Consider the following 26,653-nt stretch of genomic DNA (forward strand, 5'->3'; position numbering starts at 1 on the left):
AGGGTCTAGCATTAATAAATCCTGAATTTTATAAAGGGCTGGCACTCAAATTTTGGATTGTTTGACCTCGACGTGATTTGAACACGCAACCTTCTGATCTGGAGTCAGACGCGCTGCCGTTGCGCCACAAGGTCCTTCTCTGCGTGGATTTTGCTGAGGTAGTTATAGGGTCTAGCATTAAGGAATCCTGAATTTTATAAAAGGTTTGCAATGAAATTATGGATTGTTTGACCTCGACGTGATTTGAGTTAGCAACCTTCTGATCTGGAGTCAGACGCGCTGCCGTTGCGCCAAGAGGTGCTTGAATTCTGAAAATTTGCTGAGATAGTTATAGGGTCTAGCATTAATAAATCCTGAATTTTATAAAGGGCTGAGACTCAAATTATGGATTGTTTTACATCGACATGATTTGAACACGCAACCTTCTGATCTAGAGTTAGACGCGCTACCGTTGCACCAAGAGGTCCTTAAATGCTGAAAATTTGCTAAGATAGTTATAGGGTCTAGCATTAATAAATCCTGAATTTTCTAAAGGGCTTGCACTCAAATTATGGATTGTTTGACCTCGACGTGATTTGAACAAGCAACCTTCTGATCAGGAGTCAGACGCGCTACAGTTGCACCAAGAGGTCCTTAAATTCTGAAAATTTACTGAGATAGTTATAGGGTCTAGCATTAATAAATCCTGAATTTTATAAAGGGCAGGCACTCAAATTATGGATTGTTTGACCCCAACGTGATTTGAACAAGCAACCTTCTGATCTAGAGTCAGACGCGCAACCGTTGCACCCTCGGTCCTTCTCTGCGTGGATTTTGCTGAGGTAGTTATAGGGTCTAGCATTAAGGAATCCTGAATTTAATAAAAGGTTTGCAATCAAATTATGGATTGTTTGACCTCGACGTGATTTGAACACGCAACCTTCTGATCTGGAGTCAGACGCGCTGCCGTTGCGCCCTCGGTCCTTCTCTGCGTGGATTTTGCTGAGGTAGTTATAGGGTCTAGCATTAGGGAATCCTGAATTTTATAAAAGGTTTGCAATCAAATTATGGATTGTTTGACCTCGACGTGATTTGAACACGCAACCTTCTGATCTGGAGTCAGACGCACTGCCGTTGCGCCACGAGGTCCTTCTCTGCGTGGATTTTGCTGAGGTAGTTATAGGGTCTAGCATTAAGGAATCCTGAATTTTATAAAAGGGTTGCAATGAAATTATGGATTGTTTGAACTCGACGTGATTTGAACACGCAACCTTCTGATCTGGAGTCATACGCACTGCCGTTGCGCCACGAGGTCCTTCTCTGCGTGGATTTTGCTGAGGTAGTTATAAGGGTAGCATTAAGGAATCCTGAATTTTATAAATGGCTTGCACTCAAATTATGGTTTATTTGACACCAACGTGATTTGAACAAGCAACCTTCTGATCTAGAGTTAGACGCGCTACCGTTGCACCAAGAGGTCCTTAAATGCTGAAAATTTGCTAAGATAGTTATAGGGTCTAGCATTAATAAATCCTGAATTTTCCAAAGGGCTTGCACTCAAATTATGGATTGTTTGACCTCAACGTGATTTGAACACGCAACCTTCTGATCTGGTGTCAGACGCTCTACCATTGCGCCACGAGGTCCTTCTCTGAGTGGATTTTGCTGAGCTAGTTATAAGGGTAGCATTAAGGAATCCTGAATTTTATAAAAGGTTTGCAATCAAATTATGGATTGTTTGACCTCGACGTGATTTGAACACGCAACCTTCTGATCTGGAGTCAGACGCGCTGCCGTTGCGCCACGAGGTCCTTCTTTGGTGGATTTTGCTGAGGTAGTTATAGGGTCTAGCATTAAGGAATCCTGAATTTTATAAAAGGTTTGCAATCAAATTATGGATTGTTTGACCTCAACGTGATTTGAACACGCAACCTTCTGATCTGGAGTCAGACTCGCTGCCGTTGCGCCACGAGGTCCTTCTCTGCGTGGATTTTGCTGAGGTAGTTATAGGGTCTAGCATTAAGGAATCCTGAATTTTATAAAAGGTTTGCAGTGAAATTATGGATTGTTTGACCTCGACGTGATTTGAACACGCAACCTTCTGATCTGGAGTCAGACGCGCTGCCGTTGCGCCACTAGGTCCTTCTCTGTGGGGATTTTGCTGAGGTAGTTATAGGGTCTAGCATTAATAAATCCTGAATTTTATAAAGGGCTGGCACTCAAATTATGGATTGTTTGACCTCGACGTGATTTGAACACGCAACCTTCTGATCTGGAGTCAGACACGCTGCCGTTGCGCCATGAGGTGCTTGAAATCAGAAAATTTGCTGAGGTAGTTATAGGGTCTAGCATTAATAAATCCTGAATTTTATAAAGGGCTATAGTTATAGGGTCTAGCATTAAGGAATCCTGAATTTTATAAAAGGCTTGCACTCAAATTATGGTTTATTTGACACCAACGTGATTTGAACAAGCAACCTTCTGATCTAGAGTTAGACGCGCTACCGTTGCACCAAGAGGTCCTTAAATTCTGAAAATTTACTGAGGTAGTTATAGGGTCTAGCATTAATAAATCCTGAATTTTATAAAGGGCAGGCACTCAAATTATGGATTGTTTGACCTCGACGTGATTTGAACACGCAACCTTCTGATCTGGAGTCAGACGCGCTGCCGTTGCGCCACGAGGTCCTTCTCTGCGTGGATTTTGCTGAGGTAGTTATAGGGTCTAGCATTAAGGAATCCTGAATTTTATAAAAGGTTTGCAATTGAATTATGGATTGTTTGACCTCGACGTGATTTGAACACGGTCCAACGTGATTTGAACAAGCAACCTTCTGATCTAGAGTTAGACGCGCTACCGTTGCACCAAGAGGTCCTTAAATGCTGAAAATTTGCTAAGATAGTTATAGGGTCTAGCATTAATAAATCCTGAATTTTCTAAAGGGCTTGCACTCAAATTATGGATTGTTTGACCTCGACGTGATTTGAACAAGCAACCTTCTGATCAGGAGTCAGACGCGCTACAGTTGCACCAAGAGGTCCTTCTTTGCTTGGATTTTGCTGAGGTAGTTATAGGGTCTAGCATTAAGGAATCCTGAATTTAATAAAAGGTTTGCAATAAAATTATGGATTGTTTGACCTCAACGTGATTTGAACACGCAACCTTCTGATCTGGAGTCAGACGCGTTGCCGTTGCGCCCTCGGTCCTTCTCTGCGTGGATTTTGCTGAGCTAGTTATAGGGTCTAGCATTAAGGAATCCTGAATTTAATAAAAGGTTTGCAATCAAATTATGGATTGTTTGACCTCAACGTGATTTGAACACGCAACCTTCTGATCTGGAGTCAGACGCGCTGCCGTTGCGCCACGAGGTCCTTCTCTGCGTGGATTTTGCTGAGGTAGTTATAGGGTCTAGCATTAAGGAATCCTGAATTTTATAAAAGGTTTGCAATGAAATTATGGATTGTTTGACCTCAACGTGATTTGAACACGCAACCCTCTGATCTGGAGTCAGACGCGCTGCCGTTGCGCCACGAGGTCCTTCTATTCTTCGGTTTTGCTGAGGTACTTATAGGGTCTAGCATTAAGGAATCCTGAATTTTATAAAAGGTTTGCAATGAAATTATGGATTGTTTGACCTCGACGTGATTTGAACACGCAACCTTCTGATCTGGAGTCAGACGCGCTGCCATTACGCCACGAGGTCATTCTCTGCGTGGATTTTGCTGAGGTAGTTATAGGGTCGAGCATTAAGGAATCCTGAATTTTATAAAAGGTTTGCAGTGAAATTATGGATTGTTTGACCTCGACGTGATTTGAACACGCAACCTTCTGATCTGGAGTCAGACGCGCTGCCGTTGCGCCACGAGGTCCTTCTCTGCGTGGATTTTGCTGAGGTAGTTATAGGGTCTAGCATTAATAAATCCTGAATTTTATAAAGGGCTGGCACTCAAATTATGGATTGTTTGACCTCGACGTGATTTGAACAAGCAACCTTCTTATCTAGAGTCAGACGCGCAACCGTTGCACCATGAGGTCCTTAAATTCTGAAAATTTACTGAGGTAGTTATAGGGTCTAGCATTAATAAATCCTGAATTTTATAAAGGGCAGGCACTCAAATTATGGATTGTTTGACCCCAACGTGATTTGAACAAGCAACCTTCTGATCTAGAGTCAGACGCGCAACCGTTGCACCAAGAGGTCCTTCTTTGCTTGGATTTTGCTGAGGTAGTTATAGGGTCTAGCATTAAGGAATCCTGAATTTAATAAAAGGTTTGCAATCAAATTACGGATTGTTTGACCTCGACGTGATTTGAACACGCAACCTTCTGATCTGGAGTCAGACGCGCTGCCGTTGCGCCCTCGGTCCTTCTCTGCGTGGATTTTGCTGAGGTAGTTATAGGGTCTAGCATTAGGGAATCCTGAATTTTATAAAAGGTTTGCAATCAAATTATGGATTGTTTGACCTCGACGTGATTTGAACACGCAACCTTCTGATCTGGAGTCAGACGCACTGCCGTTGCGCCACGAGGTCCTTCTCTGTGTGGATTTTGCTGAGGTAGTTATAGGGTCTAGCATTAAGGAATCCTGAATTTTATAAAAGGGTTGCAATGAAATTATGGATTGTTTGAACTCGACGTGATTTGAACACGCAACCTTCTGATCTGGAGTCACACGCACTGCCGTTGCGCCACGAGGTCCTTCTCTGCGTGGATTTTGCTGAGGTAGTTATAGGGTCTAGCATTAGGGAATCCTGAATTTTATAAAAGGTTTGCAATCAAATTATGGATTGTTTGACCTCGACGTGATTTGAGTTAGCAACCTTCTGATCTGGAGTCAGACGCGCTGCCGTTGCGCCAAGAGGTGCTTGAATTCTGAAAATTTGCTGAGATAGTTATAGGGTCTAGCATTAATAAATCCTGAATTTTATAAAGGGCTTGCACTCAAATTATGGATTGTTTGACCTCGACGTGATTTGAACAAGCAACCTTCTGATCAGGAGTCAGACGCGCTACCGTTGCACCAAGAGGTCCTTAAATTCTGAAAATTTACTGAGATAGTTATAGGGTCTAGCATTAATAAATCCTGAATTTTATAAAGGGCAGGCACTCAAATTATGGATTGTTTGACCTCGACGTGATTTGAACACGCAACCTTCTGATCTGGAGTCAGACGCGCTGCCGTTGCGCCCTCGGTCCTTCTCTGCGTGGAGTTTGCTGAGGTAGTTATAGGGTCTAGCATTAAGGAATCCTGAATTTTATAAAAGGTTTGCAGTGAAATTATGGATTGTTTGACCTAGACGTGATTTGAACAAGCAACCTTCTGATCAGGAGTCAGACGCGCTACCGTTGCACCAAGAGGTCCTTAAATTCTGAAAATTTACTGAGGTAGTTATAGGGTCTAGCATTAAGGAATCCTGAATTTTATAAAAGGTTTGCAATCAAATTATGGATTGTTTGACCTCGACGTGATTTGAACACGCAACCTTCTGATCTGGAGTCAGACGCGCTGCCGTTGCGCCACGAGGTCCTTCTCTGCGTGTATTTTGCTGAGGTTGTTATAGGGTCTAGCATTAAGGAATCCTGAATTTTATAAAAGGTTTGCAGTGAAATTATGGATTGTTTGACCTCGACGTGATTTGAACACGCAACCTTCTGATCTGGAGTCAGACGCGCTGCCGTTGCGCCACTAGGTCCTTCTCTGCGTGGATTTTGCTGAGGTAGTTATAGGGTCTAGCATTAAGGAATCCTGAATTTTATAAAAGGTTTGCAGTGAAATTATGGATTGTTTGACCTCGACGTGATTTGAACACGCAACCTTCTGATCTGGAGTCAGACACGCTGCCGTTGCGCCATGAGGTGCTTGAAATCTGAAAATTTGCTGAGGTAGTTATAGGGTCTAGCATTAATAAATCCTGAATTTTATAAAGGGCTGGCACTCAAATTATAGATTGTTTGACCTCGACGTGATTTGAACAAGCAACCTTCTTATCTAGAGCCAGACGCACTGCCGTTGCACCATGAGGTGCTTGAATTCTGAAAATTTGCTGAGATAGTTAAAAGGTTTGCAATTGAATTATGGATTGTTTGACCTCGACGTGATTTGAACACGCAACCTTCTGATCTAGAGTTAGACGCGCTACCGTTGCACCAAGAGGTCCTTAAATGCTGAAAATTTGCTAAGATAGTTATAGGGTCTAGCTTTAATAAATCCTGAATTTTCTAAAGGGCTTGCACTCAAATTATGGATTGTTTGACCTCGACGTGATTTGAACAAGCAACCTTCTGATCTAGAGTTAGACGCGCTACCGTTGCACCAAGAGGTCCTTAAATGCTGAAAATTTGCTAAGATAGTTATAGGGTCTAGCTTTAATAAATCCTGAATTTTCTAAAGGGCTTGCACTCAAATTATGGATTGTTTGACCTCGACGTGATTTGAACAAGCAACCTTCTGATATAGAGTCAGACGCGCAACCGTTGCACCAAGAGGTCCTTCTTTGCTTGGATTTTGCTGAGGTAGTTATAGGGTCTAGCATTAAGGAATCCTGAATTTAATAAAAGGTTTGCAATCAAATTATGGATTGTTTGACCTCGACGTGATTTGAACACGCAACCTTCTGATCTGGAGTCAGACGCGCTGCCGTTGCGCCCTCGGTCCTTCTCTGCGTGGATTTTGCTGAGGTAGTTATAGGGTCTAGCATTAGGGAATCCTGAATTTTATAAAAGGTTTGCAATCAAATTATGGATTGTTTGACCTCGACGTGATTTGAACACGAAACCTTCTGATCTGGAGTCAGACGCACTGCCGTTGCGCCACGAGGTCCTTCTCTGCGTGGATTTTGCTGAGGTAGTTATAGGGTCTAGCATTAAGGAATCCTGAATTTTATAAAAGGTTTGCAGTGAAATTATGGATTGTTTGACCTCGACGTGATTTGAACACGCAACCTTCTGATCTGGAGTCAGACGCGCTTCCGTTGCGCCACGAGGTCCTTCTCTGCGTGGATTTTGCTGAGGTAGTTATAGGGTCTAGCATTAAGGAATCCTGAATTTTATAAATGGCTTGCACTCAAATTATGGTTTATTTGACACCAACGTGATTTGAACAAGCAACCTTCTGATCTAGAGTTAGACGCGCTACCGTTGCACCAAGAGGTCCTTAAATGCTGAAAATTTGCTAAGATAGTTATAGGGTCTAGCATTAATAAATCCTGAATTTTCCAAAGGGCTTGCACTCAAATTATGGATTGTTTGACCTCGACGTGATTTGAACAAGCAACCTTCTGATCAGGAGTCAGACGCGTTGCCGTTGCGCCCTCGGTCCTTCTCTGCGTGGAGTTTGCTGAGGTAGTTATAGGGTCTAGCATTAAGGAATCCTGAATTTTATAAAAGGTTTGCAATCAAATTATGGATTGTTTGACTTCGACGTGATTTGAACACACAACCTTCTGATCTGGAGTGAGACGCACTGCCGTTGCGCCACGAGGTCCTTCTCTGTGTGGATTTTGCTGAGGTAGTTATAGGGTCTAGCATTAAGGAATCCTGAATTTTATAAAAGGTTTGCAATCAAATTATGGATTGTTTGACCTCGACGTGATTTGAACACGCAACCTTCTGATCTGGAGTCAGACGCGCTGCCGTTGCGCCACGAGGTCCTTCTCTGCGTGGATTTTGCTGAGGTAGTTATAGGGTCTAGCATTAAGGAATCCTGAATTTTATAAAAGGTTTGCAATCAAATTATGGATTGTTTGACCTCAACGTGATTTGAACACGCAACCTTCTGATCTGGAGTCAGACGCGCTGCCGTTGCGCCACGAAGTCCTTATCTGCGTGGATTTTGCTGAGGTAGTTATAGGGTCTAGCATTAATAAATCCTGAATTTTCTAAAGGGCTGGCACTCAAATTATGGATTGTTTGACCTTGACGTGATTTGAACAAGCAACCTTCTGATCTGGAGTCAGACGCGCTGCCGTTGCGCCACGAGGTCCTTCTCTGCGTGTATTTTGCTGAGGTAGTTATAGGGTCTAGCATTAAGGAATCCTGAATTTTATAAAAGGTTTGCAGTGAAATTATGGATTGTTTGACCTCGACGTGATTTGAACACGCAACCTTCTGATCTGGAGACAGACGCGCTGCCGTTGCGCCACTAGGTCATTCTCTGTGGGGATTTTGCTGAGGTAGTTATAGGGTCTAGCATTAATAAATCCTGAATTTTATAAAGGGCTGGCACTCAAATTATGGATTGTTTGACCTCGACGTGATTTGAACACGCAACCTTCTGATCTGGAGTCAGACACGCTGCCGTTGCGCCATGAGGTGCTTGAAATCAGAAAATTTGCTGAGGTAGTTATAGGGTCTAGCATTAATAAATCCTGAATTTTATAAAGGGCTATAGTTATAGGGTCTAGCATTAAGGAATCCTGAATTTTATAAAAGGCTTGCACTCAAATTATGGTTTATTTGACACCAACGTGATTTGAACAAGCAACCTTCTGATCTAGAGTTAGACGCGCTACCGTTGCACCAAGAGGTCCTTAAATTCTGAAAATTTACTGAGATAGTTATAGGGTCTAGCATTAATAAATCCTGAATTTTCTAAAGGGCTTGCACTCAAATTATGGATTGTTTGACCTCGACGTGATTTGAACAAGCAACCTTCTGATCAGGAGTCAGACGCGCTACCGTTGCACCAAGAGGTCCTTAAATTCTGAAAATTTACTGAGGTAGTTATAGGGTCTAGCATTAATAAATCCTGAATTTTCTAAAGGGCTTGCACTCAAATTATGGATTGTTTGACCTCGACGTGATTTGAACAAGCAACCTTCTGATCAGGAGTCAGACGCGCTACCGTTGCACCAAGAGGTCCTTAAATTCTGAAAATTTACTAAGATAGTTATAGGGTCTAGCATTAATAAATCCTGAATTTTCTAAAGGGCTTGCACTCAAATTATGGATTGTTTGACCTCGACGTGATTTGAACAAGCAACCTTCTGATCAGGAGTCAGACGCGCTACAGTTGCACCAAGAGGTCCTTAAATTCTGAAAATTTACTGAGATAGTTATAGGGTCTAGCATTAATAAATCCTGAATTTTATAAAGGGCAGGCACTCAAATTATGGATTGTTTGACCCCAACGTGATTTGAACAAGCAACCTTCTGATCTGGAGTCAGACGCGCTGCCGTTGCGCCCTCAGTCCTTTTCTGCGTGGATTTTGCTGAGGTAGTTATAGGGTCTAGCATTAAGGAATCCTGAATTTTATAAAAGGTTTGCAATCAAATTATGGATTGTTTGACCTCGACGTGATTTGAACAGGCAACCTTCTAATCTGGAGTCAGACGCGCTGCCGTTGCGCCCTCGGTCCTTCTCTCCGTGGATTTTGCTGAGGTAGTTATAGGGTCTAGCATTAAGGAATCCTGAATTTTATCAAAGGCTTGCACTCAAATTATGGATTGTTTGACCTCGACGTGATTTGAACACTCAACCTTCTGATATGGAGTCAGACGCGCTACCATTGCGCCACGAGATCCTTCTTTGCTTGGATTTTGCTGAGGTAGTTATAAGGGTAGCATTAAGGAATTCTGAAATTTATAAAAGGTGTTATGGAATTTTCCATCTATTACCCTTCTTTCATTGATTCCTAATTATGGCCTCATCTGTTTTCTCACTTGTAGTGAGAGAGGGGCTTGTGTGATAATTTACTGTGGTTGGTGGTCAGTGGAGGTAAGGAAAAGCAGATGGTCAAGGGGTCATCTTGAGTGCATTTGTACTTTATAGCCTAAAGGGTTAAGGGGGCATCTACCTCTTCTGTCAGGGAGGTATAGAAAAGACAAAGTATACCTCTCTCCCTGAGGGGAGGGCAGAAATAAGGCCTTGGAGAACATGAGATATAAAAAAGACAGACACTGCTTCTCCTTATCTCTCCTCACTGACTCACAAATGTGTATTGGTGACGAGGATCTCTCTTGCAAGAGAATAAATACTTTATAAACTATTAATTTGGACTCAGAGTGTCTCTTACTCAGTGATGATGTTTGTTTGATGATAAAAAAAGCCACAACAGTTTTGGTGTCAGAATAGTGGGATCCTTGGACGTGATTCCGGGACTGACGGACGGACGGAGGCTGATCACCTAGGAACTGACAAAGTTCCAACCCTACCTCGAGAAAAACATTAAGAGACGAGGGACCGTTTCCGCCGTTAGGACCGGATCCGGCCACTGGAATCAAAAGAACTCAAGGTGGCACAGAACAACATCTCTGGGTAAGCGAATTAAATTCAGTTTAAAGGGGGGAAGAGTGAAATTGAACCATATTGGCTGAGGGCTGTTTCTGTGGTACGTAATCTGAGATTAATTGAGATCTATATATAGATCAAGAGGTTTCAAACAGATACGAGAGGAAATTATCTGAGATTCATTGAGATCTGTAACAGATCAAGAGATTTCATACAGATAGGTAACCTGAAAATCAGTTGTTCCACCACGGAGCAAATTGTTTTTAGGTGCTGAGGCTAATTGGGGGGAACCAGAAAAGATTTTTTTGGTGGACCATAATTAGGAGGGCACTAATAGTGCAACCCGACCGATTTGGGTTAAAAGAAAAAATCGGGTCTGTTGGGGACGCCTAACAGATCAAGAAAACGCGCGTTGAAGAGAAATCCACAGAGAACAGAAAAGCGGCCAGTATGGGGAAATCTCAGAGCAAGATTATGAAATATGATACACCGGTGTACTACCAAATGAGAAAACATTATGGTCAGAAATGTATGTTAGATATTGAGAAATTAATCAAGCATCATGATTTTCCCGAAGGGGGAACATTGAGCCGCACGAGGCTGAAAGTGGTGAGAGACTCAGTGGAAAAGCGTAGTGAGAAACAATTATCTTGTTGCTGCAAGTGTGTTAAACATGTATGCAAAAAATGTGAAGACACAGTCGATTGCTGGCTTGAGGAAGCAGATAAAAGAGAAAGAAGGCAACTGCAAAAAGAATTAGCAGGAAGGAAAAATGAAAAGTGTGAAAGTCTGCCTGTATGTGTGTCTGCACCACCAGAACCGACTAACCCACAGTATGTTTGTGTTTCCCCACATGAAATTGCGGTGAGACCGGCACCGCCGGAGTACAAAACACACTTCCCAGGAGCCGGATTGACTGCACTGAAGTTCGACCCCGACCTTGACTGTTCTCCATCGAGACCGACCCAGCCGCGAGCACAAGCCGAACCGCAACCCGAGGCACAAGCAGCAGCGAGAGAGGCACAAGCACAAGCAGAGCGTGAAGCAGCGCGTGAAGCGCAAGAAGAGCAAAATGACCGAGCAGCAAGAGCTGAAGCGCTGGCCGCGCGGGAGGAACAAGAGGCGAGAGAGGCCGCACGAGCAGAAGCGCAAAAACAGCAAACAGCGCAGATGGCGTTGGCATTCCAGCAACTAGCGATGCAAACAGCGCAAGCAATGCAACAAGTGCAAGCAGAGGGACAAGCGTCCAGTCACGTGACCCAGGGCGAGAAGGAAGAAATCACAGAAAACACGGACGAGCAACGCGGAGCCAAGCCGAAGAAAATCTTCACAAGATCACAGATCTGAGATGAAACAGCTAACATCACGGCTCCCATGATTGAGGTGGCGGGGCCGGATGGACCGGTGATGGTCTATAGACCGTGGACGGTGACAGACATGAAAGAAGCAATGGCCCATTTGCCAAACCCGGAAGATGCAGGTGACAGATTTTCAAACGAACTAGTCACTTTCTGTCAAGAGTTCAGCCCAACCACACAAGAACTGAAACGGCTGCTAGCCGTGAAACTGGGAGCCACGAGCTGGCACAAAGTGAGCAGCCACATGCCGAAAGAAGAACGACGAAGAGCGCACGGGGAGTGGATGAATGATGCCAACGAACCGTATCGAGCAACAGTGAGCAAACTCGCCGAAGAAATAAAGAAGGCTTTCCCACCACGAGTGGACACAGAAAAAATCAACAGCTGTTGCCAGGTGAGAGAAGAGCCTGTTCGTGACTATTATGCAAGACTTTTTGAAACATTTCAGAAACACAGCGGCATGCCTGAGCCGGAGGAGAGAGGAGAGCAGCCAGGCACATGGGAGTGTCATTTGCAGAGCCGTTTACTGAATGGACTGAGACCTGAAATCGCACAAGCGGTGAGAGCAAGTTACATCGAGTGGCAGAACGGGCGGCTAACAACCACCCTAGCGCAAGCTCTGCACGCCGAGGAACAGCTGCTGACAAAGAAGGACAAAGCCGCGAAAGTAAAGGTGGACAGAGAGCTGCAGCTGGCTGCTGTACAGATCAAAGCTAGCACGAGCGCACCACCAGCGCGGCAGAACTGGGCCAACAAGAAGAAGAAAGTGTATCAGGGAAAGGGGAAATGTGGACTGTGCGAAAGCAACGAACATGACTTTATCAGATGCACGAAGTGCAGAGTGTGCAAGGGCGATGGACACTGGGCAAAGGATTGTCCGGAGGCGCGGAAGGCGGATTGACTACAGAGGAACGGAGAACAGGAGAGGGGAGGGCGAGCGACAGGCATTCAACCGACTGCGAGAAAGGGAAGTGAAAATTTTTTAACACACACACACAACACGCACACATACACTGATGTACATAATGCTTCTTGCAACGAAGAAAATGCTAGCAAACCTTTATGTATGAGTGATGAAAATTTGAATAACGCTGTTTCTGCTGAATGTCTGAGAATGTATAAAGGTTCAGGATTTTTAAGACTACCGAGATATCCACTGTTAGTTGACGGTACAATGATAGAGTTTCTCGTGGACTCGGGTGCAGCCCGGTCCACAATAAGGCCATATGACTTGCCATGCAAACCAAACTTGACGAATGTGGTGTTTGAAAGCACGTCAGCGTCAGGGCATGAAATTTCAGAAAATTTCACTGTGCCGTTACAATGCGAGACGGAGGGGGGCAAAGCATTGAAACATGCGTTTTTGTGCTCTGAAACCTGTCCGGCTCCATTGTTGGCAAGAGATTTAATGTGTGAATTAAATTTGAAACTCACTGCAGGCCCGATGGGTATTGTTATTGAGGAAGAACAGCAAATGTGTTGTGCAAAATTTGAGCCACAATGGGCATACGAGTGGCAGGTAAAAGATTCTGATTGGGCAAAAATGATTTTGAACATGGCAAAAGATCGAACAGTATCAGATAACACAGAAAATATGATGCCTGACAAATTGCATTGCACGTCACATGTTGTCTTTGAGCGTGAACCTCAGTTTGAGGAAGAGTGGTTTAACGAGACAGAAGATGAGAAAATGAAGTTTGATAAAATGTTCTGGAATGAGAATGTGTGTGCGCTTTCAGCTTGCCTGTCAGAAAAACAAATGAAGTTGTATTTGATAACAGGAATGTCGGCGCCTCACTTATCAGTAACCAAGGGCAAAGCGCAGCAGTGGGCAGATTTGGGTCCTTTTGTGAGACAGTGCATGACAGCCACATACTGGGCTGAAAAGGGAGACGGGGTGCAGAAGAGTGACCGTATAGGGGCATTCATGCTGCCATGTGATTTTGAGGTTGATGTACACAGAGCTGTGACTGCTATTGTTCAGAGTGTAATGGAGAAGCATGATAACGGAGCTATTTCTGCCACAGATATTCATCCTATCCTGGCAGAAATACCTTCAGCATTGTGGGCGAAACACAAGTATGATGTTGGATTGATTAAAAATTGTGAACCAGTGGTAATCACCCCAAAGTCTGATTACAGGCCGTGTCAACCGCAATATCCCCTGAAAAAGGAGGCATTGCGAGGGATCCGGCCAGTTTTTGAATCTCTCCTGAAAGAGAAAGTCATCATCCCGTGTCATGATTCTCCAGTACGAACACCCATTTTCCCAGTAAAAAAGGCAACAGCTAATCAGAATGACATGGTTCAGTGGCGGTTTGTGCAGGATTTAATTTCAGTTAATGAAGCTGTTATCGCGAGAGCGCCACGGGTCCCGAACCCGTACACGATCTTGTCACAGATTCCGCAAGATGCAACATACTTCACTTTGGTTGATTTGGCCAACGCGTTTTTTAGCGTCCCAGTGGCAAAAGAAAGTCAGTTCTGGTTTGCGTTTGATTTTGACAACAAACCGTATACTTTCACCCGTTTGTGCCAAGGTTTTTCTGAGTCCCCAACTATTTATAATGAGGCGCTCAAACGAAGCCTCGAACCGTTAATTTTGTCGAACGGAACAGCGCTGTTGCAATATGTGGACGATCTGTTTGATTTGTGCACGAGATGAGGCTGTGTGTGTGGCTGACAGTGTGTCTCTCCTGAAGCATTTGGAAAGGGAGGGGCACAAGGTCAGTCTGGCTAAGCTGCAGTTTGTGAAGCAGAAAATAACTTTTTTGGGTCACACGATCACACCAAACAGTAAAGCTCTCTCTGAAAAACGAGTTAAAGCGATCAAAGATGTACCAAGACCAGTAACAAAGAAACAATTGTTGTCATTTTTGGGAATGTGTGCATATTGTCGAACGTTTATTCCAAATTATGCACTGTTGGAAAAGCCCTTGAGAGCCCTGACAGCAGGGAAAGGGCTGAGGTCATGTGACAAGATTGATTGGCCAGCAGAAGCACAGGAAGCTTTTGAAACTTTGAAAATGCAACTGGCTCAGGCTCCAGCGTTGGGCCTTCCAGCAGTTGACAAACCATTTATACAGATGGTAGATGAAAAATACGGCTTTATGAGTTCAGTGCTCTTGCAAACCCATGGTGACAGACTAAGACCAGTAGCATATTTTTCAACGAAACTTGATGCAGTTGCAGCAGGTCTGCCACTCTGCCTGAGAGCTGTGGCAGCTGCTGAGCTGGCTGTGCTGGCTTCAAGAGAATTTGTGGGGTATTCTGATTTGACTTTGATGGTCCCACACGCAGTTACCATGATTTTGCAAGAACAGAAAACATCACACTTATCTTCAGCCAGATGGTTGAGATACCATACAATTTTGCTCGATATGCCGAACATAACTGTGAAGAGATGTACAACTTTGAATCCTGCCACACTTCTGCCAACAGAAGATGATGGGGAGGAACATCACTGTTGTCTTTCTGTTTTGGAGCAGGTGTGTACTCCACGTCCAGACCTGTTGGACACACCTTTGGAGAATTGTGATAATGTCCTCTTTGTGGATGGATCGGCATCCAAAGATCCACAAACAGGCCTGAATAAGGTTGGTTTTGCGGTGACTACTGAATTTGAAGTTGTAAAATCTGGCAAATTGCCGTCAACTTATTCAGCTCAGGCAGCTGAATTGGTTGCACTGACAGAAGCGTGTAAATTAATGGCAGACAAATGTGTGACGATTTACACAGACTCGCGTTATGCTTTCGGGATTACACATGATTTCGGAGCAATTTGGAAGCACAGGAATTTTTTGAAGTCGGATGGACATCCGATATTGAACGCTTCACTGGTCTCTAAGCTTTTGGAGGCCATTCTTTTGCCAGACAAGGTTGCAGTCTGTAAATGCGCAGCGCACTCTAACGATAAAAGCTTTATTTCCACAGGAAACGCGAGAGCCGACGCGGCAGCGAAGGCCGCGGCAGCGCAGGAGACAAAAGAAACTACGTGTACTTTGGTATCTGTGCCTAACCCTGACATTTCTCCTTGTTTAGAAAGCATGCAGACTTTTTCCAAAGGAGCAGAAAAACAGAAATGGAGGTCGTCTGGATGCAGCCTCCAGGGGGGTGTATGGATGAGTGATGGCATTCCTTGTTTACCCAAACACTTCTTTCAGCATTACGCTAAGTTAACACATGGGTTAGACCACGTGTCAAAGGGAAGTATGGTAATACAGATGAAAGATTTATGGTATACTAAAGGATTTACAACCTTTGCTGAAAATTTTTGCAAAAGGTGTGTCACTTGTAACACACACAATGTGGCAAGAGGGATAAAAACACCCTTAGCATCCCAACCAGCCCCAGCAGGTCCGTTTGAGTATCTGATGATGGATTTCATCGAATTAACCCCTTGTGGGAAACAGAAACACTGTCTGGTAATGGTAGACATGTGGTCAAATTGGGTGGAGGCTTTCCCGACCTCACAGCAAGATTCGGCAGCAGTGGCAAAGGCCCTGCTAACCGAAATCGTGCCAAGATGGGGGATACCAAGAAAAATCAGCTCTGACAATGGCAGACATTTTGTAAATGCTGCAATAAAGCAGGTGGGAGAGTTCTTGGGCATTGATATGAGAACACATTGTAGTTACGCTCCCTCGTCAGCAGGGGTGGTAGAGAGATCAAATCAAACAATTAAGAACAAATTGGCAAAATGTTGCGAAGAGACAGTCTGTCTTGGGTTAAGGCCCTACCAATTGTACTGATGTACATGAGAATGAGGAAAAGAGTGAAAACAAACCTGAGCCCATTCGAAATTTTGTTTGGCAGGCCGCCATTCATGGGCATAGAAGGGGGTAAACAAAGGCTGCCATCCACGGATGTGTGTGAGAATGACGTGTTGAATTACTGCAAAGAAATGTCTTGTCTGTTATCACAAATTTCTGTGCAGGTGAAAGCTGCCCAGGGGAAAGTTGCTGAGATGTTTCTGCACAAGGTCAGGCCAGGTGATTTCGTGGTGATTCGTGATCACAGGAGAAAGAGCTGGAAGGCGAAAAGGTGGCTTGGGCCTTTCCAGGTGCTTCTGGTGACGTACACGGCGGTGAAGGTCGCCGAGAGGGCCACGTGGGTGCACGCGAACCATTGCAGGAAGGTGCCGCCCATTGCGGAGGCGGAGCAATCGCAGGAGGGGGTTCAACGAGCATAATGGTCAAGGTCCAGTTATTGACAAGCAAAAAAAGTACCGTTATCTGCGCAAGAGCAAGGCCATGCAAAAGACATAACAGAGCCTGCAGATACAGACATTTGCATTGAAGCAGCAGGGAGGAGACAGGAGGAAGCAAACAACTTTGATTTTGCCAAGCGGTATCCAGCTGGAAACCGTGTGGCCAACGGAACAGATAAGACTTTCTTGGTAGTGCTTTTAAGAACTGAACTGTCTTAACACTTTCTGGTCATACAGCAGATCAGAGTAACCGAGAACATGGAGCGTACCAGACCCTGGCACCCATTCAGAGTGCCAGGAATGTGTGGCCTGGTTAAGACTACAGGCATAATGACTGTGTTGTCAGTGACAATTTGCTTGATAATAATGCATTTTACAGCAGGCCTGAAAGTATTACCAACAGGAGAACAGACCAACAGGACTGAGACAACGGAGCGGAACGACACCGCTCGACAACGTGCTCGGAGAGACGCATTCAAAGAGGTGGAGCCAGTGAGAGGCCTCGAGGGGGGCACGGTGACAGTTCACGAAGGATCAAATGTGAGTTTCGGGTGCAACCCCTATCAAACGAACTGTCCAGGCTGTCAGGGGCGCAGCGAAGACTATGCAGGCTTCTACTTCTGCGAACACCCATGTAAGTGGAGCGACGTGAAAGCATATGCCTCCAACTACAAGGGGGGAACAGATAAAAGATTTCAAGTATTTGCAAAACACAGACTAAGCAACAACAGGTATGGGATGACAGTCGAGCTAGCACAAGTAAGACTGTCAGACCAAGGCAAGTACTATTGTGGATTAGATTTAGAGGGAAAGGATTGGTACGAAGAAATTGACATTATTGTAAACGAGGCAGTTCCAACTTTAAAACCTTTTGTAGCACCTGAGGTCGAACGAGAAGCGAGGGACGAGCTGGCGTGGATGGGGAACGGAGACGTGACACGAGATCAGGGGAACCCTGAAGTGCAGAAAGCCATGATGAAGTGTCAAGGTAACAAAGCCTGTGCTCTGGCTATGCTGCAGAAAGAAGAGTTAGAAATATCAACGAGCTGCTGGCTGTGTCTGCAGATGTCACACGCTTGGAACGTCGTCCCACTGACTATAGCAACAGCTAATGAAACAAAGTGTCTAATTCCAAAACAAATGACTGATGTGCTTTTAGCAGCAGCTGAACTGGAGAAAGGAGAGACATCGACGAAACGACCTGAGGACAGCTGTGACAACGTTCGACGATATAACAACACTGATATAGCAATTCCACCACTGAGAGTAACACACGAGAAAGGTGATGTGTGCGTTTGTTCAGACACGCAGAGACTTTTCACGACAGGATGGTCTGACTGCAGAGTCAGAATCAACACAAAGGGCGGAACAGTGAACAATTGCACAGCGACACTCGGCGGCAAGGAGATTAGTTTCACATGTCCATTTGGTGAGCTGCATGAGACTTCACCAGCAGCTGTGTGGGTATGTGGGGACAGGGCGTTTCACAGAATGCCTAAACACGGGTGGTCAGGGTGCTGTTATCCAGCGTTGATAAATGTGGGAACATCTGTGTATTTGCCAAACAAAACACCAAGGGCAAGGGAAAAAAGAAATGTTAAGATTTTGCCTGGGGTTCTGCCAAAACATTATTCGGGGTATACATTATCTGATCCATGGACAACACCTGGGGCAAATGTGGGGTGGTCCTTTTTCCTAGGGGTGGGAACAACGGTGACGATTAATAAGGTTAATGGTTTAGCATGGTCTGTATTAGCAATAGCAAATGCCACTGAAAATGCTATAAACATGATAAATGATGAAATGAGACATTTACGAGAGGCAGTTATTCAAAATCGATTAGCTTTGGATTTAATTACTGCAGAACGGGGGGGCATTTGTAAGATGTTAGGTGTGTCTTGTTGTTTCAATATTCCAGATTACAGTGACAACATAACAAATGTGATCGAGCACATGAGAAAGGCGGTGCAGGAGCCTGAATCAGTGGAAGAGAACTGGCTGACCTGGATAATGAATTTTAAAGGGGGCTGGGGATTTTGGGTAGCTCAGACTGTGTTGCCAATATTAGTCATAGTAGTACTGATTCTGTTATGTATACCATGTATTATACAATGTGTGTCTAGCTTAGTGCAGAGACTGGTTAAAGTTGGAATGTCTGTTCAATTGGTGAAAATGACAGCCTACCCGAATGATGATGTTGATGAACAACAATATGATGACACAAGTAGCGGAAGTTACAGCGACACGTGCTAATTGAGTAAAGAAAATGTGTTTTTCCCTTTTGCCACGAGATGGCGTAAAAGGACAGGGTTTGAAACCGAGTGATTTTTATTATAGTTTTTCTGTTTTGTTTTCTTACTACATTATAACTATTTCTTGTTTATACTAAGGTGACTGAGGGTCCGATCTAGGTCGGGAGTGCAATAACAGTGCTTATTCATTCAGCCCGGCTTTAGATAAACTGTTTACTTGCTTGCTAAAATATTACGGGGCCTTTCCCCCACAAAAACAGCCTTATGCTTCTTCATTCTAAAACTTTCTTGACAGGTTCAAGGAGAGTGATTTTGTGTGACTTGAAATTGCATTTATTATTACTATTATTGCAATGTTTGATTAATCAGTTATCATAGTATGATAAACAGAGAGGAGTTGTTATGGAAATTTCCATCTATTACCCTTCTTTCATTGATTCCTAATTATGGCCTCATCTGTTTTCTCACTTGTAGTGAGAGAGGGGCTTGTGTGATAATTTACTGTGGTTGGTGGTCAGTGGAGGTAAGGAAAAGCAGATGGTCAAGGGGTCATCTTGAGTGCATTTGTACTTTATAGCCTAAAGGGTTAAGGGGGCATCTACCTCTTCTGTCAGGGAGGTATAGAAAAGACAAAGTATACCTCTCTCCCTGAGGGGAGGGCAGAAATAAGGCCTTGGAGAACATGAGATATAAAAAAGACAGACACTGCTTCTCCTTATCTCTCCTCACTGACTCAAAAATGTGTATTGGTGACGAGGATCTCTCTTGCAAGAGAATAAATACTTTATAAACTATTAATTTGGACTCAGAGTGTCTCTTACTCAGTGATGATGTTTGTTTGATGATAAAAAAAGCCACAACAAAGGCTTGCACTCAAATTATGGATTGTTTGACCTCGACGTGATTTGAACACTCAGCCTTCTGATATGGAGTCAGACACGCTACCGTTGCGCCACGAGGTCCTTCATTGCTTGGATTTTGCTGAGCTAGTTATAAGGGTAGCATTAAGGAATTCTGAAATTTATCAAAGGCTTGCACTCAAATCATGGATTGTTTGACCTCGATGAAATTTGAACACGCAACCTACTGGTCTGGAGTCAGACGCGCTGCCGTTGCGCCACGAGGTCCTTCTCTGCGTGGATTTTGCTGAGGTAGTTATAGGGTCTAGCATTAAGGAATCCTGAATTTTATAAAAGGTTTGTAATCAAATTATGGATTGTTTGACCTCGATGAAATTTGAACACGCAACTTACTGGTCTAGAGTCAGACGCGCTGCCGTTGCGCCCCGAGGTCCTTCTCTGCATGGATTTTGCTGAGGTAGCTATAGGGTCTAGCATTAAGGAATCCTGAATTTTATGAAAGGTTTGCAATCAAGTTATGGATTGTTTGACCTCGACGTGATTTGAACACGCAACCTTCTGATCTGGAGTCAGACGCGCTGCCGTTGCGCCCTCGGTCCTTCTCTGCGTGGATTTTGCTGAGGTAGTTATAGGGTCTAGCATTAAGGAATCCTGAATTTTATGAAAGGTTTGCAATCAAGTTATGGATTGTTTGACCTCGACGTGATTTGAACACGCAACCTTCTGATCTGGAGTCAGACGCGCTGCCGTTGCGCAACAAGGACCTTCTCTGCGTAGATTTTGCTGAGGTAGTTATAGGGTCTACCATTAAGGAATCCTGAATTTTATAAAAGGTTTGCAATCAAATTATGGATTGTTTGACCTTGACGTGATTTGAGCAAGCAATCTTCTGATCAGGAGTCAGACGTGCTACCATTGCGCCAAGAGGTCCTTCTCTGCGTGGATTTTGCTGAGGTAGTTATAGGGTCTAGCATTAAGGAATCCTGAATTTTATAAAAGGTTTGCAATCAAATTGTGGATTGTTTGACCTCGACGTGATTGGAACAAGCAACCTTCTGATCTGGAGTCAGATGCGCTGCCGTTGCGCCCTCGGTCCTTCTCTGCGTGGATTTTGCTGAGGTAGTTATAGGGTCTAGCATTAAGGAATCCTGAATTTTATAAAAGTTTTGCAATCAAATTATGGATTGTTTGACCTCAACGTGATTTAAACACGCAACCTTCTGATCTGGAGTCAGACGCGCTGCCGTTGCACCACTAGGTCCTTCTCTGTGTGGATTTTGCTGAGGTAGTTATAGGGTCTAGCATTAAGGAATCCTGAATTTTATAAAAGGTTTGCAATCAAATTCTGGATTGTTTGACCTTGACGTGATTTGAACACGCAACCTTCTGATCTGGAGTCAGACGCGCTGCCGTTGCGCCACGAGGTCCTTCTCTGCGTGGATTTTACTGAGGTAGTTATAGGGTCTAGCATTAATAAATCCTGAATTTTATAAAGGGCTTGCACTCAAATTATGGATTGTTTGACCTCGATGAAATTTCAACACGCAACCTTCTGATCTGGAGTCAGACGCGCTGCCGTTGCGCCACGAGGTCCTTCTCTGCGTGGATTTTGCTGAGGTAGTTATAGGGTCTAGCATTAATAAATCCTGAATTTTATAAAGGGCTTGCACTCAAATTATGGATTGTTTGACCTTGACGTGATTTGAGCAAGCAATCTTCTGATCAGGAGTCAGACGTGCTACCGTTGCGCCAAGAGGTCCTTCTCTGCGTGGATTTTGCTGAGGTAGTTATAGGGTCTAGCATTAAGGAATCCTGAATTTTATAAAAGGTTTGCAATCAAATTGTGGATTGTTTGACCTCGACGTGATTTGAACAAGCAACCTTCTGATCTGGAGTCAGACGCGCTGCCGTTGCGCCCTCGGTCCTTCTCTGCGCGGATTTTGCTGAGGTAGTTATAGGGTCTAGCATTAAGGAATCCTGAATTTTATAAAAGTTTTGCAGTCAAATTATGGATTGTTTGACCTCAACGTGATTTAAACACGCAACCTTCTGATCTGGAGTCAGACGCGCTGCCGTTGCACCACTAGGTCCTTCTCTGTGTGGATTTTGCTGAGGTAGTTATAGGGTCTAGCATTAAGGAATCCTGAATTTTATAAAAGGTTTGCAATCAAATTCTGGATTGTTTGACCTTGACGTGATTTGAACACGCAACCTTCTGATCTGGAGTCAGACGCGCTGCCGTTGCGCCACGAGGTCCTTCTCTGCGTGGATTTTGCTGAGGTAGTTATAGGGTCTAGCATTAATAAATCCTGTATTTTATAAAGGGCTTGCACTCAAATTATGGATTGTTTGACCTCGATGAAATTTCAACACGCAACCTTCTGATCTGGAGTCAGACGCGCTGCCGTTGCGCCACGAGGTCCTTCTCTGCGTGGATTTTGCTGAGGTAGTTATAGGGTCTAGCATTAATAAATCCTGAATTTTATAAAGGGCTTGCACTCAAATTATGGATTGTTTGACCTTGACGTTATTTGAGCAAGCAATCTTCTGATCAGGAGTCAGACGTGCTACCGTTGCGCAAGAGGTCCTTCTCTGCGTGGATTTTGCTGAGGTAGTTATAGGGTCTAGCATTAAGGAATCCTGAATTATATAAAAGGTTTGCAATCAAATTGTGGATTGTTTGACCTCGACGTGATTTGAACACGCAACCTTCTGATCTGGAGTCAGACGCGCTGCCGTTGCGCCACGAGGTCCTTCTCTGTGTGGATTTTGCTGAGGTAATTATAGGGTCTAGCATTAAGGAATCCTGAATTTTATAAAAGGTTTGCAATCAAGTTATGGATTGTTTGACCTCGACGTGATTTGAACACGCAACCTTCTGATCTGGAGTCAGACGCACTGCCGTTGCGCAACAAGGACCTTCTCTGCGTAGATTTTGCTGAGGTAGTTATAGGGTCTAGCATTAAGGAATCCTGAATTTTATAAAAGGTTTGCAATCAAATTATGGATTGTTTGACCTTGACGTGATTTGAACACGCAACCTTCTGATCTGGAGTCAGACGCGCTGCCGTTGCGCCACGAGGTCCTTCTCTGCGTGGATTTTGCTGAGGTAGTTATAAGGTCTAGCATTAAGGAATCCTGAATTTTATAAAAGTTTTGCAATCAAATTATGGATTGTTTGACCTCAACGTGATTTAAACACGCAACCTTCTGATCTGGAGTCAGACGCGCTGCCGTTGCACCACTAGGTCCTTCTCTGTGTAGATTTTGCTGAGGTGGTTATAGGGTCTAGCATTAAGGAATCCTGAATTTTATAAAAGGTTTGCAATCAAATTCTGGATTGTTTGACCTTGACGTGATTTGAACACGCAACCTTCTGATCTGGAGTCAGACGCGCTGCCGTTGCGCCACGAGGTCCATCTCTGTGAGATTTTGCTGAGGTAGTTATAGGGTCTAGCATTAAGGAATCCTGAATTTTATAAAAGGTTTGCAATCAAATTCTGGATTGTTTGACCTTGACGTGATTTGAACACGCAACCTTCTGATCTGGAGTCAGACGCGCTGCCGTTGCGCCACGAGGTCCTTCTCTGCGTGGATTTTGCTGAGGTAGTTATAGGGTCTAGCATTAAGGAATCCTGAATTTTATAAAAGGTTTGCAATCAAATTCTGGATTGTTTGACCTTGACGTGATTTGAACACGCAACCTTCTGATCTGGAGTCAGACGCGCTGCCGTTGCGCCACGAGGTCCTTCTCTGCGTGGATTTTGCTGAGGTAGTTATAGGGTCTAGCATTAAGGAATCCTGAATTTTATAAAGGGCTTGCACTCAAATTATGGATTGTTTGACCTTGACGTGATTTGAGCAAGCAATCTTCTGATCAGGAGTCAGACGTGCTACCGTTGCGCCAAGAGGTCCTTCTCTGCGTGGATTTTGCTGAGGTAGTTATAGGGTCTAGCATTAAGGAATCCTGAATTTTATAAAAGGTTTGCAATCAAATTGTGGATTGTTTGACCTCGACGTGATTTGAACAAGCCTCCTTCTGATCTGGAGTCAGACGCGCTGCCGTTGCGCCCTCGGTCCTTCTCTGCGTGGATTTTGCTGAGGTAGTTATAGGGTCTAGCATTAAGGAATCCTGAATTTTATAAAAGTTTTGCAGTCAAATTATGGGTTGTTTGACCTCAACGTGATTTAAACACGCAACCTTCTGATCTGGAGTCAGACGCGCTGCCGTTGCACCACTAGGTCCTTCTCTGTGTGGATTTTGCTGAGGTAGTTATAGGGTCTAGCATTAAGGAATCCTGAATTTTATAAAAGGTTTGCAATCAAGTTATGGATTGTTTGACCTCGACGTGATTTGAACACGCAACCTTCTGATCTGGAGTCAGACGCGCTGCCGTTGCGCCACGAGGCCCATCTCTGTGCGATTTTGCTGAGGTAGTTATAGGGTCTAGCATTAAGGAATCCTGAATTTTATAAAAGGTTTGCAATCAAATTCTGGATTGTTTGACCTTGACGTGATTTGAACACGCAACCTTCTGATCTGGAGTCAGACGCGCTGCCGTTGCGCCACGAGGTCCTTCTCTGCGTGGATTTTGCTGAGGTAGTTATAGGGTCTAGCATTAATAAATCCTGAATTTTATAAAGGGCTTGCACTCAAATTATGGATTGTTTGACCTTGACGTGATTTGAACACGCAATCTTCTGATCAGGAGTCAGACGTGCTACCGTTGCGCCAAGAGGTCCTTCTCTGCGTGGATTTTGCTGAGGTAGTTATAGGGTCTAGCATTAAGGAATCCTGAATTATATAAAAGGTTTGCAATCAAATTGTGGACTGTTTGACCTCGACGTGATTTGAACACGCAACCTTCTGATCTGGAGTCAGACGCGCTGCCGTTGCGCCACGAGGTCCTTCTCTGTGTGGATTTTGCTGAGGTAGTTATAGGGTCTAGCATTAAGGAATCCTGAATTTTATAAAAGGTTTGCAATCAAGTTATGGATTGTTTGACCTCGACGTGATTTGAACACGCAACCTTCTGATCTGGAGTCAGACGCGCTGCCGTTGCGCAACAAGGACCTTCTCTGCGTAGATTTTGCTGAGGTAGTTATAGGGTCTAGCATTAAGTAATCCTGAATTTTATAAAAGGTTTGCAATCAAGTTAAGGATTGTTTGACCTCGACGTGATTTGAACACGCAACCTTCTGATCTGGAGTCAGACGCGCTGCCGTTGCGCCACGAGGAACTTCTCCGCGTGGATTTTGCTGAGGTAGTTATAGGGTCTAGCATTAAGGAATCCTGTATTTTATAAAAGGTTTGCAATCAAATTGTGGATTGTTTGACCTCGACGTGATTTGAACAAGCAACCTTCTGATCTGGAGTCAGACGCGCTGCCGTTGCGCCCTCGGTCCTTCTCTGCGTGGATTTTGCTGAGGTAGTTATAGGGTCTAGCATTAAGGAATCCTGAACTTTATAAAAGTTTTGCAATCAAATTACGGATTGTTTGACCTCAACGTGATTTAAACACGCAACCTTCTGATCTGGAGTCAGACGCGCTGCCGTTGCACCACGAGGTCCTTCTCTGTGTGGATTTTGCTGAGGTAGTTATAGGGTCTAGCATTAAGGAATCCTGAATTTTATAAAAGGTTTGCAATCAAGTTATGGATTGTTTGACCTCGACGTGATTTGAACACGCGACCTTCTGATCTGGAGTCAGACGCGCTGCCGCTGCGCCACGAGGTCCATCTCTGTGAGATTTTGCTGAGGTAGTTATAGGGTCTAGCATTAAGGAATCCTGAATTTTATAAAAGGTTTGCAATCAAATTCTGGATTGTTTGACCTTGACGTGATTTGAACACGCAACCTTCTGATCTGGAGTCAGACGCGCTGCCGTTGCGCCACTAGGTCCTTCTCTGCGTTGATTTTGCTGAGGTAGTTATAGGGTCTAGCATTAAGCACGTATGACTCCTGTTTGACCTCGACGTGATTTGAACACGCAACCTTCTGATCTGGAGTCAGACGCGCTGCCGTTGCGCAACAAGGTCCTTCACTGCGTAGATTTTGCTGAGGTAGTTATAGGGTCTAGCATTAAGTAATCCTGAATTTTATAAAAGGTTTGCAATCAAGTTAAGGATTGTTTGACCTCGACGTGATTTGAACACGCAACCTTCTGATCTGGAGTCAGACGCGCTGCCGTTGCGCCACGAGGTCCTTCTCTGCGTGGATTTTGCTGAGGTAGTTATAGGGTCTAGCATTAAGGAATCCTGAATTTTATAAAAGGTTTGCAATCAAATTATGGATTGTTTGACCTCAACGTGATTTGAACACGCAACCTTCTGATCTGGAGTCAGACACGCTGCCGTTGCGCCCTCGGTCCTTCTCTGCGTGGATTTTGCTGAGGTAGTTATAGGGTCTAGCATTAAGGAATCCTGAATTTTATAAAAGGCTTGCACTCAAATTATGGATTGTTTGACCTCGACGTGATTTGAACACGCAACCTTCTAATCTGGAGTCAGACGCGCTGCCGTTGCGCCCTCGGTCCTTCTCTGCGTGGATTTTGCTGAGGTAGTTATAGGGTCTAGCATTAAGGAATCCTGAATTTTATAAAAGGTTTGCAATCAAATTATGTATTGTTTGACCTCAACGTGATTTGAACTCAACGTGATTTGAACACGCAACCTTCTGATCTGGAGTCAGACGCACTGCCGTTGCGCCACGAGGTCCTTCTCTGTGTTGATTTTGCTGAGGTAGTTATAGGGTCTAGCATTAAGG

The 26,653-nt window shown here is 44.2% G+C and overlaps 37 non-coding genes across 37 annotated transcripts; all 37 read right to left on the reverse strand.

The window, feature by feature from the left end:
- Nucleotides 1-62: 62 nt before the first annotated feature.
- On the reverse strand, nt 63-134 carry trnaw-cca (transfer RNA tryptophan (anticodon CCA)). The gene has a single exon. It is a non-coding gene; the product is annotated as a tRNA-Trp (tRNA).
- Nucleotides 135-1,056: 922 nt separating this feature from the next.
- Nucleotides 1,057-1,128, reverse strand: trnaw-cca (transfer RNA tryptophan (anticodon CCA)). The gene has a single exon. It is a non-coding gene; the product is annotated as a tRNA-Trp (tRNA).
- A 425-nt stretch (nt 1,129-1,553) lies between these two features.
- trnaw-cca (transfer RNA tryptophan (anticodon CCA)) lies at nt 1,554-1,625 on the reverse strand. The gene has a single exon. It is a non-coding gene; the product is annotated as a tRNA-Trp (tRNA).
- Nucleotides 1,626-1,718: 93 nt separating this feature from the next.
- On the reverse strand, nt 1,719-1,790 carry trnaw-cca (transfer RNA tryptophan (anticodon CCA)). Its single transcript has one exon. It is a non-coding gene; the product is annotated as a tRNA-Trp (tRNA).
- Nucleotides 1,791-1,883: 93 nt separating this feature from the next.
- Nucleotides 1,884-1,955, reverse strand: trnaw-cca (transfer RNA tryptophan (anticodon CCA)). Its single transcript has one exon. It is a non-coding gene; the product is annotated as a tRNA-Trp (tRNA).
- Nucleotides 1,956-2,049: 94 nt separating this feature from the next.
- Nucleotides 2,050-2,121, reverse strand: trnaw-cca (transfer RNA tryptophan (anticodon CCA)). The gene has a single exon. It is a non-coding gene; the product is annotated as a tRNA-Trp (tRNA).
- Nucleotides 2,122-2,595: 474 nt separating this feature from the next.
- Nucleotides 2,596-2,667, reverse strand: trnaw-cca (transfer RNA tryptophan (anticodon CCA)). Its single transcript has one exon. It is a non-coding gene; the product is annotated as a tRNA-Trp (tRNA).
- A 612-nt stretch (nt 2,668-3,279) lies between these two features.
- trnaw-cca (transfer RNA tryptophan (anticodon CCA)) lies at nt 3,280-3,351 on the reverse strand. Its single transcript has one exon. It is a non-coding gene; the product is annotated as a tRNA-Trp (tRNA).
- Nucleotides 3,352-3,445: 94 nt separating this feature from the next.
- trnaw-cca (transfer RNA tryptophan (anticodon CCA)) lies at nt 3,446-3,517 on the reverse strand. The gene has a single exon. It is a non-coding gene; the product is annotated as a tRNA-Trp (tRNA).
- A 94-nt stretch (nt 3,518-3,611) lies between these two features.
- Nucleotides 3,612-3,683, reverse strand: trnaw-cca (transfer RNA tryptophan (anticodon CCA)). Its single transcript has one exon. It is a non-coding gene; the product is annotated as a tRNA-Trp (tRNA).
- A 94-nt stretch (nt 3,684-3,777) lies between these two features.
- Nucleotides 3,778-3,849, reverse strand: trnaw-cca (transfer RNA tryptophan (anticodon CCA)). The gene has a single exon. It is a non-coding gene; the product is annotated as a tRNA-Trp (tRNA).
- Nucleotides 3,850-4,440: 591 nt separating this feature from the next.
- On the reverse strand, nt 4,441-4,512 carry trnaw-cca (transfer RNA tryptophan (anticodon CCA)). The gene has a single exon. It is a non-coding gene; the product is annotated as a tRNA-Trp (tRNA).
- A 923-nt stretch (nt 4,513-5,435) lies between these two features.
- On the reverse strand, nt 5,436-5,507 carry trnaw-cca (transfer RNA tryptophan (anticodon CCA)). Its single transcript has one exon. It is a non-coding gene; the product is annotated as a tRNA-Trp (tRNA).
- Nucleotides 5,508-5,601: 94 nt separating this feature from the next.
- Nucleotides 5,602-5,673, reverse strand: trnaw-cca (transfer RNA tryptophan (anticodon CCA)). Its single transcript has one exon. It is a non-coding gene; the product is annotated as a tRNA-Trp (tRNA).
- Nucleotides 5,674-6,728: 1,055 nt separating this feature from the next.
- trnaw-cca (transfer RNA tryptophan (anticodon CCA)) lies at nt 6,729-6,800 on the reverse strand. The gene has a single exon. It is a non-coding gene; the product is annotated as a tRNA-Trp (tRNA).
- A 94-nt stretch (nt 6,801-6,894) lies between these two features.
- Nucleotides 6,895-6,966, reverse strand: trnaw-cca (transfer RNA tryptophan (anticodon CCA)). Its single transcript has one exon. It is a non-coding gene; the product is annotated as a tRNA-Trp (tRNA).
- Nucleotides 6,967-7,557: 591 nt separating this feature from the next.
- Nucleotides 7,558-7,629, reverse strand: trnaw-cca (transfer RNA tryptophan (anticodon CCA)). The gene has a single exon. It is a non-coding gene; the product is annotated as a tRNA-Trp (tRNA).
- A 94-nt stretch (nt 7,630-7,723) lies between these two features.
- trnaw-cca (transfer RNA tryptophan (anticodon CCA)) lies at nt 7,724-7,795 on the reverse strand. Its single transcript has one exon. It is a non-coding gene; the product is annotated as a tRNA-Trp (tRNA).
- Nucleotides 7,796-8,055: 260 nt separating this feature from the next.
- On the reverse strand, nt 8,056-8,127 carry trnaw-cca (transfer RNA tryptophan (anticodon CCA)). Its single transcript has one exon. It is a non-coding gene; the product is annotated as a tRNA-Trp (tRNA).
- A 1,302-nt stretch (nt 8,128-9,429) lies between these two features.
- On the reverse strand, nt 9,430-9,501 carry trnaw-cca (transfer RNA tryptophan (anticodon CCA)). Its single transcript has one exon. It is a non-coding gene; the product is annotated as a tRNA-Trp (tRNA).
- Nucleotides 9,502-19,917: 10,416 nt separating this feature from the next.
- Nucleotides 19,918-19,989, reverse strand: trnaw-cca (transfer RNA tryptophan (anticodon CCA)). The gene has a single exon. It is a non-coding gene; the product is annotated as a tRNA-Trp (tRNA).
- A 1,253-nt stretch (nt 19,990-21,242) lies between these two features.
- On the reverse strand, nt 21,243-21,314 carry trnaw-cca (transfer RNA tryptophan (anticodon CCA)). The gene has a single exon. It is a non-coding gene; the product is annotated as a tRNA-Trp (tRNA).
- A 757-nt stretch (nt 21,315-22,071) lies between these two features.
- Nucleotides 22,072-22,143, reverse strand: trnaw-cca (transfer RNA tryptophan (anticodon CCA)). Its single transcript has one exon. It is a non-coding gene; the product is annotated as a tRNA-Trp (tRNA).
- A 425-nt stretch (nt 22,144-22,568) lies between these two features.
- On the reverse strand, nt 22,569-22,640 carry trnaw-cca (transfer RNA tryptophan (anticodon CCA)). Its single transcript has one exon. It is a non-coding gene; the product is annotated as a tRNA-Trp (tRNA).
- A 260-nt stretch (nt 22,641-22,900) lies between these two features.
- Nucleotides 22,901-22,972, reverse strand: trnaw-cca (transfer RNA tryptophan (anticodon CCA)). The gene has a single exon. It is a non-coding gene; the product is annotated as a tRNA-Trp (tRNA).
- A 260-nt stretch (nt 22,973-23,232) lies between these two features.
- trnaw-cca (transfer RNA tryptophan (anticodon CCA)) lies at nt 23,233-23,304 on the reverse strand. The gene has a single exon. It is a non-coding gene; the product is annotated as a tRNA-Trp (tRNA).
- Nucleotides 23,305-23,397: 93 nt separating this feature from the next.
- trnaw-cca (transfer RNA tryptophan (anticodon CCA)) lies at nt 23,398-23,469 on the reverse strand. Its single transcript has one exon. It is a non-coding gene; the product is annotated as a tRNA-Trp (tRNA).
- A 94-nt stretch (nt 23,470-23,563) lies between these two features.
- Nucleotides 23,564-23,635, reverse strand: trnaw-cca (transfer RNA tryptophan (anticodon CCA)). Its single transcript has one exon. It is a non-coding gene; the product is annotated as a tRNA-Trp (tRNA).
- A 591-nt stretch (nt 23,636-24,226) lies between these two features.
- Nucleotides 24,227-24,298, reverse strand: trnaw-cca (transfer RNA tryptophan (anticodon CCA)). Its single transcript has one exon. It is a non-coding gene; the product is annotated as a tRNA-Trp (tRNA).
- Nucleotides 24,299-24,391: 93 nt separating this feature from the next.
- Nucleotides 24,392-24,463, reverse strand: trnaw-cca (transfer RNA tryptophan (anticodon CCA)). The gene has a single exon. It is a non-coding gene; the product is annotated as a tRNA-Trp (tRNA).
- A 260-nt stretch (nt 24,464-24,723) lies between these two features.
- Nucleotides 24,724-24,795, reverse strand: trnaw-cca (transfer RNA tryptophan (anticodon CCA)). Its single transcript has one exon. It is a non-coding gene; the product is annotated as a tRNA-Trp (tRNA).
- A 258-nt stretch (nt 24,796-25,053) lies between these two features.
- On the reverse strand, nt 25,054-25,127 carry trnaw-cca (transfer RNA tryptophan (anticodon CCA)). The gene has a single exon. It is a non-coding gene; the product is annotated as a tRNA-Trp (tRNA).
- Nucleotides 25,128-25,386: 259 nt separating this feature from the next.
- Nucleotides 25,387-25,458, reverse strand: trnaw-cca (transfer RNA tryptophan (anticodon CCA)). Its single transcript has one exon. It is a non-coding gene; the product is annotated as a tRNA-Trp (tRNA).
- Nucleotides 25,459-25,552: 94 nt separating this feature from the next.
- Nucleotides 25,553-25,624, reverse strand: trnaw-cca (transfer RNA tryptophan (anticodon CCA)). Its single transcript has one exon. It is a non-coding gene; the product is annotated as a tRNA-Trp (tRNA).
- A 93-nt stretch (nt 25,625-25,717) lies between these two features.
- trnaw-cca (transfer RNA tryptophan (anticodon CCA)) lies at nt 25,718-25,789 on the reverse strand. Its single transcript has one exon. It is a non-coding gene; the product is annotated as a tRNA-Trp (tRNA).
- A 65-nt stretch (nt 25,790-25,854) lies between these two features.
- On the reverse strand, nt 25,855-25,926 carry trnaw-cca (transfer RNA tryptophan (anticodon CCA)). Its single transcript has one exon. It is a non-coding gene; the product is annotated as a tRNA-Trp (tRNA).
- Nucleotides 25,927-26,020: 94 nt separating this feature from the next.
- On the reverse strand, nt 26,021-26,092 carry trnaw-cca (transfer RNA tryptophan (anticodon CCA)). The gene has a single exon. It is a non-coding gene; the product is annotated as a tRNA-Trp (tRNA).
- Nucleotides 26,093-26,653: the final 561 nt, after the last annotated feature.

The sequence above is a fragment of the Siphateles boraxobius genome, unplaced genomic scaffold, assembly GCF_051911475.1.
Source record: "Siphateles boraxobius isolate OS27281-9 unplaced genomic scaffold, OSU_SipBor_1 172, whole genome shotgun sequence".
NCBI classification, from domain to species: Eukaryota; Metazoa; Chordata; class Actinopteri; order Cypriniformes; family Leuciscidae; genus Siphateles; species Siphateles boraxobius.